The sequence below is a fragment of the Mandrillus leucophaeus genome, unplaced genomic scaffold (assembly GCF_000951045.1).
Source record: "Mandrillus leucophaeus isolate KB7577 unplaced genomic scaffold, Mleu.le_1.0 Scaffold116, whole genome shotgun sequence".
NCBI lineage: Eukaryota > Metazoa > Chordata > Mammalia > Primates > Cercopithecidae > Mandrillus > Mandrillus leucophaeus.
This window is the reverse complement of record NW_012099876.1, coordinates 6,986,132-7,002,477: the sequence shown is the minus strand read 5'-3', so window position 1 is coordinate 7,002,477 and position 16,346 is coordinate 6,986,132.

Sequence of the window (16,346 nt, the reverse complement as noted above, 5' to 3'; positions counted from 1 at the left end):
ACATTCCCTCCCCTCCCCTTGAATCTGGGTAGGGGTCGGGGGAGGGCTTGTTACCAGAATAGATTATGATGGAAGTGATGCTATGTGACTTCTGAGGCTTGATTCTCAAAAGCTCTATAGCTTTTACTTTCTCTCTCTCTCTCTCTCTCTCACTCTCTCTCTATCTCTATCTCTCTGTCCGTGAGACTTGGGAGCTCTGAACCACTGTGTAAGAAGTCTGGCTACCTGCAACTTGCCACTCCCATGCTTGTCAGGCCTTGTTGGGGGGACTACATGGAGACAGGGCAAGTTGCTCCAGCCCACACCTGTTTGAGATGAACCCCAGTCTCAGTCACCACCTGACTGCAATGTCATGAGAGACCCTGAGGCAGAACTGCCCAGCTGAGCTGCTCCTAAATTTTTTTCTCACAGAAATCATGAAGTAATCAATCAATGATTATTGTTTTAAGCTACAAATTTTGGGGTGGCTTGTTACGTAGCAATTGACAACTAATACAGAAAGTTTCATAGTCAGTAGACGTGTGGTCCTTAGAAAGTAGTTTGTAGCCCATTTTGGTTGAATTTCTGAGATTCAAACATTCAAAAATAATATTTAACTTTTGTTGTAAACTTGGGATGTATCCAGCAGGCTTTGTTTTAAGTGCTTTGCATAAATTGATTCATTTAATTGTTGTAGCGACTCCTGACCTCAATGTGAAATAGGTGTAAAAAGGAAGCACAGAGAAGTGAGGTAACCTGCTTGATGTTGCACAGCTAGTAAATGGCAGATGAGGAGTGAACAAATCACATACAGGTATTGTTCCATGAAATCTAAAATTACACAGATCACAGAATTATTTTTTGAACCTTGCTGGGACTTAAGTGGAATTTGAACACAAGAAGTACTGTCATTTGGGAAGGAGAAATTGATATCAATGTTCTTCATTTTGGTGAAATTTAAATGAAAATAAAAGTAAAATTATTCAGGAATTTAGACCAGAATCTTGTGCATATACATCTGTCTCTCTAAAATATAAGAACAGACCATTATTCCTCCTTTTGGCCACTGGTATGGGAGCCACCTGAATGCAGAGACTGTGTCTTGTTCATTCCGTTTTCTTTGTTTCTAGGACATAATAAGTTCCCAGAATGTAGTTGTGGACTAAATAAATAGATGTGAGTTTTCAGATAAAAGAGATTACAGCAGTACCTCCTTCTTCGTGGTTTTATTTTCCATGATTTTAGTTATGTGCAGTACAGTACAATAAGATATTTTGAAAGAGATTGTGAAGAGTGACCACATTCGCATAAGTTTTATTACAGTATATTGTTATAATTGTTTTATTTTGTTATTAGTTATCATCGTTAATCTCTTGCTCTGCCTAATTTATGAATTAAATTTTATTATAGGTATGTATGTGTAGGAAAAAATTACGTGATATATAGGGTCCGATATTTTTCACGGTTTCTGACATCCATTGGGGATCTTGGAACATATCCTCCCAAGATAAGGAAAGAACTTTAAATATTATATAGCTTTGTATTCCACTACTTGACTGTGCCTGGGGTATAGCAAGTACTCAAAATGTTTGCTAAATGAATTGGTTCAGCAGATCACAGGTTTTAGCTAGAGTCCTAAGAAGTAGCAATTTTATGGAAAGTAGTAAGCTTATGTATCTCCAGAATGAATATATTTCTTTAAAAGCAGCTTTAGAAGCCAAATGCCCTTGCATTCTGGAGGGAATAGAGATATTTTCATTTTATACCTAATGAAGACTAAGTTTTTTTTTAAACTTTTTTTCTCTTTCAAAGCTGATACATTCACCTACAACATTGGTCTATGTTATTTGGAATTGAAATTAAGCTTAGAGCTGTACCTCTATTTCTTCAGCCTCTATTTCATGTTGAAAGAAAATAATTAGATTCCTAGTTTTAAACTCCCAGGTTGCTGGAGGCTGGGTGTTATGAGGAAGTCACCATGCAGGCCAGTGGGGGAAATGTGCTTACTTAATTTCATGACCGTAACAGTTGGCCATGATAGGTTAACTGGCACTGATAAGGCCATGGAGTAATCACATTGTCCAATCACTTGACAATTGAAGAAAATGGAGACTACAGAGAGGTGAAGTTGCTTGCCAAAGATTACAGTTACTAGTTGAACTAGAAATCAGATCTCTAGAATCTAAGTGTCATTTGCATTATTTAAATGTATTTCATTGTTGTCCATAAACTAAGGAATGAGTCTTGTACAGGTTTCTTGATGATAACAGCTCTCCCCTATTATTATTATTATTTTTTGATACCAAGGATCAAGCCCTATACATCATGAGCTCTGTCCATCATGGGTCTACCCAAAACAACAGAAAAAGGGGTTCCCATCACTCCCACTCATTGCATAATAGAAAGGGAAAGTCTCCTGGGCACCTGCACTTCTGCTCATTAAATAATTGACCCAAGGTTTAAATGACCAAAATCCCATGTTCAGTCAATCCTCACGGAAAAATCATGTGGCCTCACCTAGATATTGTCCTTCCTAAGGGAGGGGCTGACACTGGCAGAGAAAGGGCAGAATGGATGCCTTGGAGTCTTCCATTTGACAAACACTGAAAGTCCAGGTTTATCCAAGTCTCCTCGGTACTAAGTCTGATTATGTGTCTTCTGCTTTCGGGGCACAGTTTCCATTCTGTTTTTCCAAAAGTGTACCTCCTCCCTTCACTCCTTCCTTAATTCTCTGCCTGGTAAAGTTTTTTGATTGCAGAGTTTGTTACAGGAATTAACTTTGGGTAACTTAAGAGAAAGTGGTTCATTGGGAAGCTCATAGAACGTAAGGCAGGTGGAGACTGAGAAAAACCAGGTGGGAGCAGCTTGGTCAGGAGGCTGCCACAGGACTGAGCAGTCTTTTGTTTAAGAGTCTGTCTATTTGGGTTTTAAGTTCCATGCTGTGACTGTCTGGTGGTTCTCGCATGAGTCATTTGACTCAAGTGAGTGATTCCAGTTAAGGAGAGCAGAGTTCCCCGAGAAGCAGACCATGAGACAAGGATTCAAGTGCAAGTAGTATATTTGGAAGATGATCCCAGGAGGCACCTAGAGGGCACTGGGAAACTGAGACAGGGAAGGGAAGGCAGCTGGTAACCAGGCTAACCAACCCCGCTGCCACTGGGCACCTGGAGTTTAATCCCACTGGGGAACTTGGAGAGCTTGTGTAGAACTCACACTGCAAAGTTATTCCACCCAAGGGCAAGGGAGCTGGGATTTGTATTCGCCAGCTCTCATCAGTCATTGTTAGCCCTTGGGAGGAGGTGGTGACAGTTACTCTCCAAGCACTTCTGGCATGCCACAGGCACAAGTGGTCTCAGAAAGCAAAACAGAGGCTGGTAGCTAGAAGCCAAATGGTCTTACAGTAACATAGTGTCTTAGTTTCTTATCAATTTCTATTATTTTCCTATTAATGTGCTAATTATCACAAATGTAGTGGCTTAAGACAAAAATTTCATTTACAGTCTGCAGGTCAGAAGTCTAAAATCAAAATGCTGAAGGGCTGAATTCCACCTAGAGGCTCTAGGGGAGAATCTATTGCCTTGCCTTTTCCAGCTTCTAGAAGTCACCTACATTCCTTGGCTCATGGCCTCTTAGCATCTCCTCCCTCTGGCTCTGTACATCTCTTCTTCCATCATGACACAGCCTTCTCTTCTTCTGACTCTTACCCCTCTTACCTCCTTATGAAGACTCTTGTGGTGATATTGGGTCCACCCAGATAACCCAGAGGAATCTTCTGTTCTCGAGATGCTTGACTTGATCACATCTTCAAAATCTCTACCTGTGTAAAGCGACATAGTCACAGGTTCCAGGGATTAGGATGTGGTCAACTTTGAAGGACTGCTGTTCCACCTTCCTCACATGGTAAGGCCTGAGGCTGGTTGGCTTTTCTCCTGGACAGGAGGCTTCTATGACTAATCTTGCTGACCATTCAAGAAATAACACATTTCTTTTACAGAAAAGCATTTTCTCCTTTTGTCATAGAGTAAGTCGTCCTCCCTATTCTCTCTACTTGGCTTAAAAACAAAGGCAGATGAAGAAAAATAAAAGGCTCAGAATCTTTGATCCCAGATATGAAATGATTAGTGACCCAGTCCTGAACACCTTTGGGATTTCCACTAATGATTCCACAAGATTCCCACTGATTCCCACTCAGCTGAGAACTTCAAAATACTCACACCCTCTTCTTCTTATCCAGGTCACTTCCCACTGAGAGCTTGTTTACACCCATTTCAAACACCATCTCCAAACGGATACCTTGACTACCAGATCAAGTGCCAGAACGTAACAGAAGCTGATTAATATTTGGTAGAAGAAGAAAGGGAAGAGGAGAATTCAGATATTAATGGAGAGTGTGTGTTCACATGCGCACGTGTGTGTACTCATATTCAAGTCCTCTGACATCAGAGTAAAACCCTGTGCATAAACCTAGAGGCTGGCCTGGAGCCTTTAAACAGAAGTGAGGGGCACGGTCCTTTATTTTGGGTCAACTCTTGGCAGATGTAATGAATCACCTCTGGTGCTTTTCCCATGTTGCTGATATGCAGAGTGCTGAGGGTGGAAAACGGGGGCCAAGGAGCCCGAACCCCTGACCCATCCTGCACTTTGGGGTAGACCTAGCTCCCGGCCTGAGGTATGAGCAGAGCTGGCTTGGAGGAAAATGCTGACACTGTCTTAGCATGATGGGCCTTTCCCTGAAGGGCTGTTTCAGCTGCAAGGCAAAACTGTTATTCTGGGTTACTCTGGGAACAAATTATAAGAATCATTTCCCCAAATGCCCTCTCTGATAGAGTTCCCACATAGTCAGAGGAAATGAAATCTCCCTTAATCAATTCCACTGGTTCGGTGTCAAGCTCCTAAGCCCCTCTGAGGCTCCCATACCACCCGCCTCCTCATTCTCTGCACACATTACCATAAATCACTCTCCAAACCTGACCCGGGCAATCCTGTTCGTACTTAGGGAGCTAAATGATACTTGCCTGAACTGTGTGTGTTGGTTTATAAACAGAATTCCAAATACCAAATTTTGGCTAATAATAGTTTCTTCTAAATATAACGTTCTAGGCAAGGGAAAAATCTTAACTCTTCTAACTCCCTCCAACCCCCCAAAAAACACACTGCTGTTGCTGATTTTTTTTTGTGTGGTCCTGGTCCTAAGCTATTACATAGAAAATCTTCTGAGGAATAACCGATTGAAACTATAAGATATTTTTCCAGCTACATTTTCCAAGGGAAGTTCATTTTTATTTTATTTTATTTTGTATTACCAGAGTTCCCATGATAGTTCATGAATGTCAGAGAGGCCCTAGACTTTCAAGTTTGCTTTACTTGTTTAATGGAAAACTGAAAAGGAGATGAAGATTTAAGTCATTTTCCCAATGCCACAAAGTGGGCTGGGTGCAGAGCCTGTGTGTTAACCAAGAATCCCTCCGGTGATTTTTGGAGAAACACCTGGCCTGGCAAGGAAGAAGTTGCATCACAGTGTGAGGGTGGTTTTCTTCTTCTCAGTCTTTGAGAGGTGTGAGAGTGCAAAGGGGCCTGGGTGCGGTCTCTGGGACCACTGCCCGCCTCAGTCAGATGCTCCAGAGACCCCTAAAGGCTGTTTCCAATCTCTGGGGGGTGTGGCCAGACAGAATGCATCCACCCTCAACTTCACCACTTACTGCATTTGTAAAAATTTTAAGTGCATCCGAAGGCTCTCCAGCTTGAAACCCTGCAGAGCGGGATGAAGCTCCCTGAGGGCTGTGGAAGCTGCAGTGTCATTCTGATACACAGCAGTTCTTGGAAGAAATACTGCAGCCTAAGCCGGTGGCCACACACTGCTGCTTCTTAAATGGCTCCCCTCTGCCTTAGGGATAATGTGTGAGTCCTTAAGGTGGCTCAGGAGGCTCAGAAGACACCTGTGCAGTTCAGCTTCTTAACTCCTACCACACCGGAGCTGTTTAGTCTCGGTCTTGTCTCCTTGTGTACAAGCTCTGGGAAGGAAGGGACCATGATTCTCGCATTTACATCTTTGTCCCCAGAGCTCAGCAGAGTTCCTGACATCGGGCAGGTGAGCAATTGTTGATTGCTGGAAGAGTGAATGACATCAAATTACTTCTTAGTTGACTGGAAAGTGGACAAATGTCTAGTCAGGAGAACTTGAGGAAGCTCAGGTCACTTGCCAGGGTCAGACCATAATTTTGAGGGAAGGGACTTTGACTCTGGAGGACTTTGCTATGTTTACTTTGTGTCCACAAGGAGAAAATGGTTTGACATGCACAAAAGGAGCATTGAGGCTGGAGTTTCTGGTTGATTTATATAAGTATGTGCAGCAGAAATGACCACCACAGTCCCACCCCCTGTAGGTGGGCAAAACTTGGCCTTAGTTTCTACCCATTTCTTGGAACAGAATTATGTCTAATCTCCTTGGCTGTTTAAGCTGGGGGTGGGCTCAAGTTAGATAATATTTATCCCTCAAGAGGTGAAAAGCACCTGCTGCAAGCCATTAACCACATCCAGTGACAGAGCTCATGCACCTGCTGCTCCCCACCCTTGAGGGTGCCCATCTGTGCTCAAACTGAAACTACCCAGGTGAAAACACAACATCCCTTTGTGTTGTGATTTACTTCAAATGTTCCCAGGGAAGCAATAGGTAGGCCTATGATATCTGGGATCCATTAGATGGCTGTATTGCATTTCTTTCCATTAACAAATGTTTCTTCTCCCAATGCAAGGGGTGAGCTCCGTTGCTCCCCAGAGTCAGCCTCTAGACTGTGTGGGGAACAAACATTAGGAAAACCAAAGTGAGGTTTCTATCTCATATCTGTATGGAGCACTGTAGTATTCTGGGCTCATCACCCTTCCCTGTCAGGCAGTGGGAAGATGTGCTGGAACTTTCCCCTGGGACACAGCTGGGGTCCAGCTTGTTGGCTTCCAGACAATGTGGAGACAGCGTGGCCTGATGCAGAGGCACTGGCCTTGTTGTCTGGAGACCTGGTTTCTGTTTCACCTCTTATACAAATTTGGATTAATGAGATTGTATTGTATGTCCTAAGTTTTTCCTCCCTGTCCACTCTTGCCATTGTTCACTGGGGGTAAAATATCTTTTCTGGTTCATTGGCTTTGGCCTTGGTCAGTTGACTTGCTTTGGCCAATGGAAGGTGGATATGACAGGTCACTAGTTACAAGCGGAGGCTCTAAGGGCTCTCACTGCTTATTTCTCTTCTGCTTTTGCCAGTGCCATGAGGAGAACTTGCCCTGGGTAGCTGCTGTAGCCACCAGATAACATGAGTCCCCAAGTACTACTGGTCAACCTGCACACTTGTGAGCAGGAAGCAAATGTTTGCTGTTGTAAACCACTGAGTTTTGGGGTTTGGTACTTGACATTTGTATTAGTTCATTTTCATGTTGCTGATAAAGACATACCCGAGACTGGGAAGAAAAAGAGGTTTAATTGGATCTCCCAGAATTCCCCTTTTTACATGGTAGCGGCAAGAGAAAATGAGAGAGATGGAAAAGTGGAAACCCCTGATAAACCCACCAGATCTCATGAGATTTATTCACTATCATGAGAATAGCACGGGAGAGAACAGCCCCCATGATTCAGTTACCTCCCCCTGGGTCCCTCCTATAACATGTGGAAATTCTGGGAGATACAGTTCAAGTTGAGATTTAGGTAGGGACACAGTCAAACCGTATCAACATTATTGAAGCAATATTTGGTTAATGTAAAGACTTTCAAGATCTTTAGTTTTGTTTGAATTTTTCTATCTTTGGTCTGAGGTATGATTTGCATACCACAAAGTAGAATGAATAAACTTTACTGTTCTTACTATTTGATGAATTTTGACAATGTTCCACACTCGTGACCACCATCCCCAACAAGCTATTGACCATTTTCTACCACTCCAACAAATCCCCTCATGCCCCTTTCTAGCAATTCTACCTCCCCCGCTCTAGAGGCAACTGTTTTTTAATTTCTATCACTAGCTTAGCTTGCCAGTTCTTGAGTTTCCTATAAATGGAATCACACAGTGCAATCTCTTTGCATTTGGCTTCTTTTGATCAATGTGATGTTTTTTGAGATTCATTCATGTTGGGTGTCTCAGTAGTTTGTTCTTTTTATTGCTGACTAGCATTCCATTGCATGAATATCCACAATTTGTTTACATGTTTACCTGGTGATAGACATTTGGGTTGTTTCCAGATTTTGGCTATTGTGAATAAAGCTGCTTTGTTTTCAGTGGATGTTTTCTTTTCTCCTTGGTAAATACCTGAAAATGGTATTATTGGGTTATAAGGCAAATTGTTTTCCAAACTGGTTATGATATATTACCTCCAATCAACAATTTATTAGCGTTTCAGTTCCTTCACATCCTTGTCTTCTGGATTTTAACTCTTCCAGTTGGTATAGAGTGATATCTCATTGCGTTTTTAATTTTCATTTCCCTGATGAGTAATGGTGGTGAGAATCTTTTCATGTGTTTATTGGGCATTGCTGTATCTTCCTTTATAATGTGTCTATTTAAGTCTTTTGTGCATATCTTAAATTGGATTTTTTCTGTTTTCTTATTGAGTTGTAAGAGATTTTGATTTTTTTATATAAGTCCTTTATCACATATATGCCTTGTAAATCTTTTCGCCTAGATCTCTGATTAGGATTATAGATTTGACTATTTCTTCCTTTAGTTGTGTTAGTTTTTGCTTAATAAACTAATGTATTTTGAAGACCTGTTATTTGATGCATAATTTAGGATTATGTCTTATGGATGAACTTCTTCTTTCATCATTGTGAAATGTCCCTTCTTATCTCTTGTGATACTTTCTGTTTTAAAATTTACTTTATCTGGTACTAATATTATAGCCAGCTTTCCTTTGCTTTCAGTTTACTTGTTAGATCCTTTTCCCACCTTATATTTTCAATCTGTTTGTGTCTTTATATTTAGAGGATTCTCTTAGACCACAAATATTAAATAGGTGGATCTTGCTTTTTGTTTTGTCAGTCTCTGCCTTGAAATGGTCTTTTCTTCCCACTTAAATTTAATGTAATTATTATTGTTGTTGAGTTTATGTCTATCACCTTGATATTCATTTTTATTCTCTCACCTTTTTTGTTTTTTGCTTTGCATCCCCTTTCCTGTCATCTTTTGGATAAATGAAGTCCCCCTCCCTACTATTCCATTTTATCTAATCTGTTTATTTTTCTTAGCTATACATATTTACATAATTTAAAAATAGTTGTTCTGTGTAATAATAAAAACTTTTAGTTGTCACAGCTATATGCCTTCCCATGCTTGTAATGATTTGTAAGAGTACCACTAAATTTGCTTCTTCCTAGCCTTTGTGCACTTGTTGTCATTTATTTTACCATTATGTGTTATAAACCCTACAGTATACTTTTATTATTTTTTGTTTAGGTCAATAGCCTTTTAAATACATTTGCTATAATACAGATAATTTAAAAGTATTTTATGGTTACCCTTTTTGGTACTCCTCGTTCATTACTATTAATCTGAGTTTCTGTCCAATACTTTCCTTCAGCCTGTAACATGTCTTTTGGTGTTTCTTGTAGTTCAGGTTTCTGTCTACACAGGAGTCCTTTTCTTCCCACCACTCTGCTGGGGACACAACAATCTTGAGTCTCTTCTTTCCTTGGAAGTGTTTGTTAATTTCTAGATTTTATTTCATTAAGGTTTCTTAGTGTCGTCAGCTCCCTGATGGGTTGTAAACTGATTTAGAGCCTACTCTTTTTGCTTTTTTGGCTAGGGTGGGTGGCAGTGACAGTGTCTGGCAACTTCCTGAATCAGAACGAAAGTCCAAGATTTAGTTTCCTCCTTGTTTTTGTTTGTTTTTTTGAGACAGAGTCTCACTCAGCAGCCCTGGCTGGAGTGGCGCGATCTTGGCTCACCACAACCACCATCTCCTGGGTTCAAGCGATTCTCCCGTCTCAGCTTCCCGAGTAGCTGGGATTAGAGGCACCCGCCATCATGCCTGGCTAATTTTTGTATTTTAGTAGAGACAAGGTTTCACCATGTTGACCAGGCTGGTCTTGAACTCCTGACCTCAGGTGATCCACCTGCCTCGGCCTCTCAAAGTCCTGGGGTTACAGGCATGAGCTACTGCGCCTGGCCAGTTTCCTCTTTTTAAGGTGAGCAGTTTAAATTCTATTTATTTATTTGATCAATAAACATTTCTGAGCAGCTCTTCCAGAAGCTCAGCATCCAGACTATAGCGAAGAATAAAGCTTTTCTTTCTATGACTCCTTAGGCTAAAGTTTACGTTTTTAATATAGCCTCCAATACCCCACTTTTATACACTTTTTAATAATGCTTTGCACTTCTTTACATTGATACTTGTGATTCTGACACTTTTAAATTTAATATTTGTTTCTCTGCTTGACTCTCAGCTACATAAGGGGAGGTCCTTTCATTTTTACATGGTTGATCTGTGCTTTCATGTGCATTTTCTCCCCATCTTTCCTCCCACCCTGGAAATGCCTTTTCCTTCTTTATTCAATGATCATTCTCACTCCCCTCTCTTGAAGTCACCCTAAAACATCTCCTTCCTTCATACTCCATCCCCAAATCCAAACAGACCTATCTCTTTGGCACACAGTAAAAATGAATTTTATAGCTCATTATTCAACTGTTTCCAGATTTGAAATAAGAAATAAGAATTAAAAAAGAATTTGAAATATTCCAGGGTAACCCTACTGCCTGGGAAGGGCTGGTGTACATTTTATGATCTGTGTAATACTGATTATTAAATATTTTTGTAAATTGCTCCAGCAGGACTGTCAGTGCATTGCATGGTGTCTATCTCATAGTATGTGCGCAGTACCTATGTGTTGAATAAATTAAGGGCCTCCAGACTGATTACTTGGGATGGCACAGATTTGCCAGCTACTCGGTTCTGGTTTATGCACTAAGGTACAAAAATAAATGATACTTTGTCTCTAGACTTAATTGGGATTCATGCATGTACATTAGACATGTACATTGTCCCATCCCAACTTTTTGCTCTGGTCACTGCTGTGGACACATGCTGCATTCAAACACATCCCAAGTACACTTGCAACATACCACATCTCTGACTGTCTGCCTCACTGTCACTACTCTCTGAGCCCACCCTTGATCACTGGGGGACAGGATCTTTTGGATAAATACATACTCTTCTGTTTTTAGGTGGATAATTCTAGGCATGCTTTACATAGTCTCCCAGAGAACTCCATCCCCAGTTGATGAAGCCCAGTTGTCCAGCTTAGTAATTACCCCGTGGATGGCTTTCCCTCCTTTCATATTTTATTATTCCCAGTCCTCCACTACTGTTACCTGAAGTCACTTTTCAAAATAAATTCCCTGAGAGTATGCTTCATATCTTCTTTTTGGAAGTTCCCAAGCTAAGACAATCTGTAAACAAGTAATCAGAGTAAGGCATTTGGACAAGATTAATAAAAGCATTCTATGCTGAGACAGCAGTGCAGTAAAGCAAGTAGGGGAGGCAGCCTCCAAGATGGGCCCCAGTGAGTCCCACCTCTGGTACCTCTGGTACACCCTTCTTTAGTCCCCTTTTCCTCCCACATTGTACCAGGATTGATCTGTGTGGCCAATGGAATATGACAGAATAGATGACTTGACTCTTGCTGAGATTAAGCTGTAAAGAACTTCAGCTTCCATCATGACCTGTATCCCTCTTGGGTCACTTGATCTGGGAGAAGGCAGCTATCATGTCATGAGGACATTCAGGCTGCCTAAGGTGAGACCCACATGGTGAAGAATTTGAGTCTCTGGTCAAAAGTGAGTGAGGAGCTGACACCTGTCAACAACTGCATGAGTGAGCTTGGAAGCAGATCCTGCAGCCACAGTGGAGCCTAAAGATGCCTGCAGCCCTGCCTACCAGCTTGACTTCAACCTCATGGGGACCCTGAACCAGACCCACCCAGGTGAGATGCTCCTGGATTCCTGAGCACTGCAGCTGTGTGGAATAATAAATATCTTGGATAATTTGTTATGCAGCAATAAATAACCAATGCAGAAAGGAATTGTAAGAAAATATAATGAACTTTGAAATTACAACTAGGCATTTAGGCTTCCAACTCCAAAAATTATGATTACATCATCATTTAGATCAACACTGTTGAGATTAAATGCGTTGTCTTTGGAGAAAAACCACCAACATTACATGATGCCTCTGGCATGTACTAACCTTGTGATCTTGGGCAATTTGCTTGACTTCTAAACTAATTTACTCATCTGTAATATGGGACTGGAATTCATATCTATCTCAGAGAATAGAGAAATTTAAATGAGATGTTACATGCAAGCTTTTATTATGGTTCTTGCGTGTGATAAGCACTTAAAAATCACTAGCTATTATTCTTACAAAATAGTCCCAAAACTATAGGGACAAATAGGTTAAAAAATAAGATCACAACCTCCCTTTTCTTGGTTTATTTGTAGTCTCTTCTAGCTATTTTCAAAGATAAATTCAACCAAAACTTTACCCCTGTCTTCTTAATCAACTTAGCTCAGCAGTTCAAGAATTTGAAGAAGTATAAAGGTATATTCAGTACCTTTAATTAGTAACCAGTAATACATTTTCCCAATGCGCCAACAAAAAGGTTGAAAGTAATCAACTGGGGGAAGGTTAATTAACTCAATCTTTTATAATTCAGAACAGGCTGGGATGTGCTTCAAAACACTTCATTTTGGGCAGAAAGCCTTATACCCAAAAGAGAAAGAGAAAGAAAACTCAATCAAAATTAAAGCTGAGACCGCACAAACAACAAAGCCAAGAAGACTGACAAACAACTCAGCCTGAGTTCACTTTTTTCTAAAGACCTACCCATTTCCACTCTCATGGTGGTGGCTGGTGCTGGGATTGTGGCTGAGATGATCTAATTGGAGGAAATGGGTAAGTCAGTTTCACCCAGAACAAAATTTGAATAGGCAAAGCAGGTGGGAAAACCAGTCAGCATCCTGAGGAAAGTCAAGGGTCACCTTAGCTACGAGATGATGTTTCTCTGAATGGCTCTGCCCTCTCCTTTTGTATCTTTCTCCCACATCTGACTTTCTGTGATTCCCTTAAAACTGTGCATCTGGTGGTATCTTTTCTCTCTGTCATTTGGACTGTATGGATTGAAGTCACTGGACTACTGCTCATGAGGACATTTGTGTGTAAAATTTCTCCATCCTCCCTGATAGGATTTCAAGCATTGGGGGACACTTGGGGCAGAACTTCTCAGAACACAGGGAACCATTCTGGGTGGGCTAGTACCAAGAGCTTCATAGAGGACCTTACAACCCAGAAGGGCAAGGCAGGGCCAACAGTGACACAAGCCCAAATGAAGAGCACAGTCTCTGGGGAAAGAGGTTGACATCTGCAGTTATTAAGAATTTCAACTAATTCCATTGACATTAGGAAATGCATTTAAAGGAAAGAACCCTTAACCCCTTCCCCACTATTTTTTTTTAGTATAGCACTTGTAGCCTGGGCTTCTTTGTGTCAGAATTTTATAATTAGATCAGATCAGCCATACAAGAAAAACCTTCATAGTCACTTTTCCTGTTCTCCAACCTGGCTGTGACTATGTCTTGGCCTTCTCTTATTACCCGTAATACCTATTGCAGTGCCAGCATACAGTGGTTGGATAACTGCATACCTCTGAGATGCATGAAAAGCCCACCCCTTCCTGCTGGGACAAGGGGATATCTGAGATAGTGAGTGTAACTTGAAGAAATGGTACCTAGCTGTGTCCAGGCTTAGGATTTGAAAAAACAAATAAACATAAAATAGAAGACTCCCTTTTTACTTTCCTTCTTATCTTGAAATCTTGACCTAAAATCATTTTTTAATTTTTAATTTTTGTAGGTGCATAGTAGGTGTATATATTCTGGGGGTACATGAGATGTTTTAGATACAGGCATGCAATGTGTAATAATCACACCATGGAGAATGGGGTATCCATCCCCTCAAGCATTTATACTTCACATTACAATCTAATTATACTCTTTTAGTTATTTTAAAATGTATAATTAAGTTATTACTGACTGTAGTCACACTGTTGTGCTATCAAATAGTATGTCTTACTTCTTCTTTCTACGTTTTTGATACTCATTAACCATCCTCACCTTTACCCCATACCCCTGCTACCCTTCACAGCCTCTAGTAACCATTCTTTTACTCACTGTCTCCATGAATATAATTGTTTTAATTTTCAGATTTCACAAATAAATGAGACCATGGGATGTTTTATCTTTCTGTGCCTGGCTTATTTCACTTAACACAATGATCTCTAGTTCCATCCATGTTGTTGCAAATAAAACATCTTTAGAGAGAGGGGAAGAGTCTTGGAAAAGAATGGAGAAAAATTGAGGGGAAGTAAAAGGGGGAATGAGTGGAGTTCACAGAGGTTCATTCTGTAGGGGTTTGCATCCTAGCAGGGATCAGGCTTGCAATTGACAAAAGATGTGTGAACCCCTCTCCCCACTCCTCCCATCATCTCTCCACCCAGGAATTGTGCTGTGGCAGGAAGTCACCTGTCAACTTTTCTTCCGTACTTGTGAAAGCATGAGTTCTAAGAGGATATGATAAGTGTTTAGTTTCTTTGCCAATCTGTATCCGCCTAATTTTGGAAATGATGATTCTGGAGGCTGGGCATGTCATTTTTGACTGACCATCTGGTCCACTGACTGATGCCATGAAAAATCTGCATCATCTTACTGCATCATTGACTACAAGGAGAATGTGTCAGGTCTAAATGTGTTTTAGCATGACCATCAACACTGCTAGGACTCCGGCATAGTTGAATGAACAATGACTCCAGATACTAGAGGGTAAGTCCAGACTTGATTCTGACATATGGGACAGGTCAGCTGACTCTTCCAAGCCACCAAGTCCATTTGTGCTAAATGGCGGCATCGTCAGATTCAACGAGCTATTCCTTCCTTTGCTGTTGTATGAAAGTTGAGATTCACCTTTTATCAGTTCTTTAAAGATCTAAATTACACAGCAATGACAAATGCATTTCTATGTTAGACTTCAACCTTTGGAATTCACTAGCTTTCCAGGTCTTACACTTTAAAACTTAGGTCACGATCCACAATTTTCTCACCAGTTGGATCTGTTCAAGTCACACTTAGCTCATCATCACTTATTTCTCTACTACTAGAAAAAATTCTGAGTAGGATTTATAGAATCTTGAAATACTGTCAAATACTTGCTCTCATGTACAGACGGCTATGGAACCATAACATAAATCTCTCTACAAGCAGATGTGGTAAAATGAATCATTAGGCAAGCAATATAAAAATAAACAGCTCCCACTCATTGGATGCTTTCAATGTGCCAGGTATATGTGCCATGTGCATTGCAGAGGCTAACTTTTTAAATCCTCTCCACAACCCTAGGAAGTGGGATTTATATTTTTACAGTTGAGGAAACACACTGCAGGTGGGCAGTCAGATTGTGTTGGACAGATTTTGGGATAGTACTTCTAGGTTCCTCCAGACACCCCTTCCCATTTCCACAGTCCCTGGAATCAGTTTGAGTATACGTCCTTCACTAGCCAGCAGGACCACAGCCTACAGGCTTTGGAGTAATCTCTTCCTGGGTGTGAGTTCTGTCTCTATCTCTTGTTAGCTGTGTGATTTCCTGGAGATTTCCAAATCTCCCTGAAATGCAGTTACCTCCTCTGTAGAATAAAACTAATCCTGTCTGTCTGTCAGAGTTGCGATGAGGATGAATGAATTCATAGGCACGAATAAGTGCCCAACTAATGCTGATCTACCCCTACTTGTTCCTTCCTTCTCCCACATGCCCTCTCTTCTCCCTCCTGACTCATCTTGCTTGCTAAGCCATCCCATGCTTATTTCTTGTGCCTCCATGGAAGAAAGATAACATCTTTCTTCTTGTCTGTAAGTCCCTTTTGTGATTTGTTCGCTCTTCTCTACCCACAAGTATTTCCTTTCTGTACTCACCAACTTCCTTAGGCTGGGATGCACCAACCTTCACATTCTTTGAAGAATAGCCTGTGGGGACTCCATCCTAGTGCTTTGAGCAGCCTATCCCTCCTTCCTACAATTGTGTGCTAGGATCCAAGAGTAGCCATGTAACAGCAGCACAGACAAGAGTCAGGGGAGGTTATTGGATTCTAATTATAAACAAAGCAATCCAAGAGTTGTATAATTAGATTGGAAGGAACACAGTTACGGCTGTTTTAAAGGTTGTGACCTAAACTGACAAAAGATAGGAAATTCTGCGAGGCAGATGCCTCATCAACCTTGCCTTTGAATGGCCTATTTTTTTCCCTAATACATTGCTCCCCTTCAAGGTATTTTGAGCTTCTAATT